Here is a 7,390-nt window from a genome sequence, read left to right as displayed (position 1 = left end):
CAAGTATACTTCAACACATGAGATTCTAAGAAGGTTACTTCTTCCTAAGAGAATGTAAAAGTTATCATACGTTATAAAAAAGTCACAGAAAGGTACTATAACTTGCCAACGACTGATTTTCTTGATGATTTCAAAGATATTCCAAAACCAATACAAAATTGGAATGGTGTCGATGGTGATAAGTACATGTAGGAGCATCGGTTGCTCCAACTTGCAGTACAAGATTTTGAAGTCAATGGGGATATTAGGATATAGAGATTTGCTCAGTTTTTGGCATCACATGTTTTTACAATATGCATTGTTATAGTATGTTTTCTTACACAGAATTACGTATCATGCATTGCTACAGTCATAACCAACAAAATATTTTACAAAGATAATTTCTGATTCAACGTGCACCGTTAGCATAGAAAAATTAGATGCTCACTGTCTTTTTTTTTTATTTGAACTAAAAGTATGTTATCTTTTATTTTTATATATATAGATATACATCATGAAAAAAAATATACGTCATTTCTGTATAATGTATTCGCCTTCATAGATCCATGTCGTATTTTTTGTCCGAACGAATGAATACAATCATGTCTCTCAAAAAATTATACTTTTCGGAATAGTTTATAACAACAATAAGACACTTGAGGTACATTTTTTTTTCTTTTTTAATTTCTTAAAGGTCGCTATAATAGCATTCAATAGTCAAGAAAGGTTTGTGCAAGATAAGGAGCGTTGGGGTAGAGCTGTATATAACAAGTGAAATACTTAGTTTAAGTATTGAGACCTTATCAAGGTATGAATATGTATATTTAACTTAGTGAATCATTCCGTATAATACGAACTCTAAGACTCCAGTCTCTGTTTTCACGGTCATCTCTGGCATAAATTGAAAAACGTCGTTAAAAATTCAATAAGAAAACGACATTCAGTAAGAAAATATTATAGGTCCAATCAAATGATACCATCCACTTCGCCGCAGACGTAGCGGCCTCAACATCTCTACAGTAAAGCTTCAGGAATAATATTCATCGTCGAAAGATCCATGGTTTCTAGCAGCAATATTCGAATTAAAAATACTATCTAACCCAAAGTAGTTTAACAAGGTCTCTAAGGCTTATTTCCAAGCGATTAACCGTTACTCGCTAAATAGCCGGTGATTTCTGATTCCCACCTGAATCCGAGTTTGAGAGATTAAATAAGTCTCCAAGGACGATTTTTGGAGATTCTTTAGCTTATTCCAAGCCAAGTTTTGCTTTAATATTAAATGTATGTTATGTTGAACTTATATATAGTTTTAATTGTATTGATGCTTCTAAATCAATACATGATAATGTTAAAATTTTGATTTTAATTAGCTATAAGTCATGTTAGTAGTAATATATGATCAGCGGGACTCTAAGTCTCTATAAAATTCATCCGAGTATTAAGCCGAGTGCCAAGCCCGAACTCATTGCTCCAAGCTCCCCAACCGGGTAGAACCTTGAAGAGAGTTAAACTACTTTGATCCAACCACAGTGTTATGAATGGATGATTATTCTTATTTTTGTTGTGACAGGGTATTTAATATGATGGTGAGGAGAATTGGTACCCGATGAAGGATAATATCTGATAAACAATCACTGACTACTCGGGTGACACGAAATCAACAAAGATGTTTTTGAGGTAGTTCATGATACTATATCACTACATAATGTATTTTAATCCAAGCATACTTCAACGCATATATAATAAGATTCTAAGAAGGTTAGTCCTTCCTTGAAGTATGTGAAAGTTATCATGTATTATAAAAAATCCACAGATAAACTTAATGTGTTATAACCTGCCAACGACTGAAGAAATTTTGGTACATAAAATTCTATTAGGAGAAGATTGTAAGGACTCTCAAGCTCGTCAACGCTATTTGACCAGTCTAGAGATGATCAAGAGATAATTTAACCGCTAATAAATCGATTAGTTAATATAGATCTTAATTAATATAAATTAATCTAACAACGATCTAATTACGAAACTAGAACCATTGGATATGTTTCGAAAAGTTATGCGGAATGGACTACTCGAACGTGTCATTTGGATATCGGAGGAAGGGCAAAATAGTAGTATTGCCTTAGACCGACCTGAGGCTGCTCATACGTGTCGAAGTAAAACCATTTGGTTGTATCCTATGCGTGTCGAAGAGAAAAATCACTTTCTCTTTTCTTCTTCTTTTTCATTTCTTCCTTCTTCTTATCTTCTGTTCTTCTTCTTTCCTTCTCAGTCGAGCTCAGTTCATAGGAATTGAGTTGTTTTCGTGTGAGTTGTTCTTAGGAACTTGTTAGTAACATGAATCGAAGATGAGGGAGATGATTCTGAAGTTGTTTGGACATGGGAGAATAAGGAGTGATGTTGTTGAATCAAATTTGAGTTCTGTTTTTGAGATGAATGAGAGATTAAGATGGGTTTTGAGATCTAAAGAAGATGATGAAGATTATGGAAGTGTTGCTGAGAGGGATTTTGATTGAATTGGTGATTTCAACTTCACAGGAAAGGTAAATCGAGAATTTAATTAGGGTTCTTTATCTGTTATTTCTTTATGGAATTGAGTTTGTTGTGATTAATTATTTCATGGGTGTGTTGTTAATTGAGGCGTAGTTTATGGTATGAGGTTTAATTTTAATTTCATAAAGAATTAGGGTTTTCCCATGTTCTTCCACAAATTAGGAATTAGGGTTCCTGAGTTGTATTTTAGATGATTGTAAAGATAGTTGAGGTGCTGATATGGTGGTGGTGTAATTATGGAAGAGAGTTACTGATTAATCGTTGTTACAGATGAAGTTTGGAATATAGTTTAAAATTAGACCAAGAACTGGATTTGCTATGTTGTTGTTTTGTGGAGATATGAGTGTTTTTGAAGGCAAGAAGTAGTTGTGGAGTTGGGATGGCAGTTTGATAGAAATACAGGTTGATATTGAATTGAACCTGATGAAGATGGAGATGATGTTGATACTAAATTGATTGCTGGTGCAGAACATAGAAGAATATTGGATTCAGCTGAACTGGTTGAGTTGGAATTGTAGATGGTGTTGTTGATTTTGCATTCATAGCAATTGAGATGGAAGAGATTAAGGCTTGAAGATGCAGGGTTGTCAATATTAGAGGTTGGGTGACTGAGTAAGGGAATGGAAGTACATAGATGTTTGAGATTTCAGTGGTGGACAAGAAAGAATGAACTTATACTGTTGGTTATCAAGCTGATGACTGTTTTGTGTATGTGTATGGTTGGTTTATGTGGATGTCAATAAGATTGTGATGCTAAGATGTTTTGAAGGAAGGTTTGATATAATGTGAAGTACTTAAGATGTTGTTGAGCTGCAGAGAATAAAGCTAAGAAGATGTTGATATGGAGATAATTGCAGTCGGAGTAGTGTTTGATTTGTTGAGGCTGAATTGCAGATGAGGAGAATATGAATGAAGATAAAAGTTGGTGTTGTTGTTGTTTTAGAAGAACTGAGGTGTAGATAAATGTTTGGGTGTTGCTGAAGATATGAATCTGCCAGGATGGCTGAGTTAGTGGCATCGCAGCCGAATTTAGAGTTAAGGTTGTTGTGGGGTTAGGTGATTTCAGTGGATAGGGTTAGAGTTAGTGTGAATTTCAGTTAAGAAGATGTTTCGGCTAGAATTGTACTACTGGATTGTTGTTGTTTAGAAATGAACTTGAAGTTGCAGTCCATGAAGATTAGTAATTATAAACTTGTAGAAAGTAATTGTTGTGATGCATCATTTTAATGCATTAGTTTATGGAATGAGCTTATGCTCAGGCCTTGTGTTTTTGCCTGTTAATCATCTCAGTCAGTCTAGCTGACTTACCTAAAGCAGACCATATGACTGAGTTAACTCATTGACCTGAATCGGTATTTTGACTGAGTTGACTCAGTAACCAGACTTGACCCGATTTGACTCACTGACCTGTCCTTGACCGATTTTGTCAATTGGACTTTGACCTTGGATTGACGTTGACTGTTAGTTTGACCCCTGACCGTTAGAGACCGTCAGTTGACTCTGATGGACCAGACCTTGGATTAATGGGCCGTACAAGTTCAGGCCTAATGGGCTTGGGATTAGTACCATGTATTCTTAGTTTGATATTTTGGACCCTTATGGTCTGAATTAGCTTTTGGCTTATTCTACAAAGTTGTAGATATTCATAAGATCTATCTGATGGACAATAAAACCAACCTAATTGGATTAGTAAACTTTTGCATGATAAATATAGATAATGAAGATGTGTAGAACCATAAATGGGCTTAGAACAATTAGATAGTTCACTTAGCCTATAACTAGAGAATTGTATGAGATTATGTTATGAGCCTTGTGTGAGCCTTTTGGCTAATTCCTAAGAATGCTTGTGCGTGATTATCGGTTAATCTTTATTAACAACGATTGATTCAAAGGATGAACAAGTGGATTGAGGTTCTCGAGGTAGGCATGGCTTGTCATCAAATCAGGTGGGAACTCTGTAACCTTCTTGTAATCATTAAACATTCATTCTATTGCGAGCATGATGAGTCTTTATTACTTTTAGTATGTTTGTGTGTTTTACTGTCTATGTAAATGCTTGTATGTGCCTTGATGTGCGTGTAATATGTGTTGTATGATTTCCCCGCAAGGAGTGTCTGTGATTCCATACGGCTCTTTGTTAAGTTAAGTATGACGACTTCTTCCCCGTTTTAATATTACTTAGTAGGGCGGCTTCTTCCCCGTTTCAATATATTAGTAGGGCGGCTTCTTCCTCGTTTCGATAGTATATAAATAAAATATAGTAGGGCGGCTTCTTCCCCGTTATAATATTGCCTAGTAGGGCGGCTTCTTCCCCGTTTCGTTATTATATATACTATTTTATTTTGGGGAAATCACTCGTGTGCATATTATACTTGTTTGTCTAACTTTCTGATTTTAATGGTAATATACTGGATCATGGTTTGTATGGGCATTCTGTGTGGACGATGTTATTATTATTGATTAGAGTTGCTCTCGCGTCGTCTTCTCCAATGAGTTTGGCGAGGTTAGAGTGACACTTGATTCATGATGCATAAATAGATGTATGATTAGTTTCTTCTTGTTTCTTTCAGTATATATTCTTTTAGAACTTTGAAGCATGTTAGTGATTACTTGAGAGTTACATGTTTTCATTGAGCACCCTTTTTGGGATGATGTGCTCATTCGTTCCCACTTCAGTTTCAGTATTCAGAAGAAAAGGCGCAGTGAAGATATTCGTTTCTGTAACGTAAAGTTTTCAGCGAAGTGAAGATATTTATATATGTTTTATATATGTATTCTTTCTCTGTAAACAACACATGGTTATATTCGTATCACATGAAAGATCTTCATCTATCCTATATCAGAGTGTATGGGATTGCTTTTGGGTTTAGCTTATGTAGTTGAGACTCGTAGGATTGTTAATCTAGACTTTTATGCTTCAATTAGGTTGTAATCCTATTAGCTAAGCATGTTCAGTACTTGGGGCGTCACAAAGGTCCTCAGATACCTAGCCTAAGGGATACCAAATGAAGGCAGGAAAGGGGTTTTGCCAGAAAAAATAAATTAGTGTCATCCTACATACTTGACCTTACACTACGTCATGTAATGATGATTAATATATTTTAATTGGGACGACCCAACGGAGTCCCTTTAGTGTTCAATATGGGAGCCAAAATGTAGTCTGTTTGTAACGTTGTTGTTTTTTTCAATCGCAAAAATTGAACGCCCATTAGCTTTCTCTTCCCACGAAATTGGATCGACAATATGATAGTCATCAACCACGACTATGGTTAGCCGCGGTCAAAATGATCACAACTCGAACCGATTGACGGTATTTCCGGCGTGAAAATGACAAAAAAACCGTCACATATACTTTTAATTTTAATCTTGATCGTTGATTACCAACAAAATTCGGCCATCGGATCTAAAGTTGTTGTTGTTATTTTAAAATTGTTACAAATAAATGTTACAAAATTGTTACAGAATAAGTATTACATAAATATCACACTTAAATCAAGTGATCGATATTTTTTCAAAATACATTTTTGATGGAACTATGTCCCTAAATATTGGCTGATTCTATTAGTACTGATGTTATAGAAGTATGAGTACCCTGAAATGATATAAGCTATCTATATCCTGCAAAAAAAATACAGTATATGGTCTTTATTTTATAATTGACCAAGGTGTAGGATTTTTAAAATATTTAAATACAGAAACCAAGTTGTAGGAATTTTAAAATATTTGAATACAATAACTAAGATGTAGTTTTTTTTAATTGTTGAGACTTGAGACTAAAAGGAGAGGTTGAGCCGGGGTCGTAAGGTTCCGATGATACCTAGTCAATGTAATAAGAAAAGGTGTGTTTTGTATCCTTGATCAAAGAGTCAATCAGTGGACAGGATTTACCGAAAATTGTCATCCCGCGGTCGGGATCGTCCGGATTGTGTTTGACTTGGACGGCCAGGAACGATAGGTTGGGGATAGGTGACGCTTTAACTGTCTGAGGACGTCGAATCCATAGATGGTCTCTACTATACAGAAACCACGAGGTTATTATTGATGGAGTAACTAATCTCACCATCATCGATTCACACAGGAAGAACCGGATTGAAGTCTCTAATACTAAAAACCCAAGTTCTTCTATGGTAATATTGCCAAGGTACACCCTGATCCCTTCTCTATTGCGTGATTAAACTACGCAGTGATTTTGTATCTGTTTTGTTTGGATCTTAGCGTAGAATCTGAGGATCAATTTCGGAAAGTCCCTGGAATTTTGTTTTCCATATTTTGTTGGGATCCTAGTCCCACATTGGTTAGATGCGGCTTAATTGGTAGTTTATAAGTCAATGGGTTCCCTCTTCTAGTCAACCGGTTTTCGAGTTGAGTTCTACCCATGGTATCAGAGCCAACCACCACACTGGTTAGATGTTAGGGTCAGTGCCCTACCAATTGGTATCAGAGCCAACCACCACGACCCATGTCCGCTCTACGGAAGGGGTGACCTATAGGATAGATTAAAGTGTTGGGGCACCTATACTGATAGGGGAGTGAAGCCGCCATAAGAGAAAGGACTACCTTCGGGTCAGTGTCGATAGAGTGGGCCAACGAGGACGTTGGGTCTGGAAACGTGGTGGGATGTTAGGATCCTAGTCCAAGATTGGTTAGATGGGGCTTAATTGATAGTTTATAAGTCAATGAGTTCCCTCTTCTAGTCAACCAGTTTTCGAGTTGAGTTCTACCCATGAGCTTATGACGAGTTTTGGGTCAGTACCCTACCAATTGTATGGTAGGGTACTGACCAGATGTTAGGGTTGTACACCCACACGATAGAAAACAACGATAGAAATCCTTTGAATCGGGGATTAGCCACCTAGTTAAG

General features: G+C 36.2%; 1 long non-coding RNA gene across 1 annotated transcript; it reads left to right on the top strand.

Annotated features, from left to right (window-relative positions):
* The first annotated feature begins 2,182 nt into the window (after nt 1–2,182).
* LOC113310141 lies at nt 2,183–5,398 on the top strand. Its single transcript, XR_003340948.1, has 2 exons — nt 2,183–2,519; nt 5,206–5,398. It is a non-coding gene; the product is annotated as an uncharacterized LOC113310141 (long non-coding RNA).
* Nucleotides 5,399–7,390: the final 1,992 nt, after the last annotated feature.

This window comes from Papaver somniferum, chromosome 1, assembly GCF_003573695.1.
Source record: "Papaver somniferum cultivar HN1 chromosome 1, ASM357369v1, whole genome shotgun sequence".
Classification (NCBI taxonomy): Eukaryota; Viridiplantae; Streptophyta; class Magnoliopsida; order Ranunculales; family Papaveraceae; genus Papaver; species Papaver somniferum.
The sequence above is the reverse complement of the archived record's forward strand: the minus strand, read 5'-3'. Positions and strand labels throughout refer to the sequence as shown.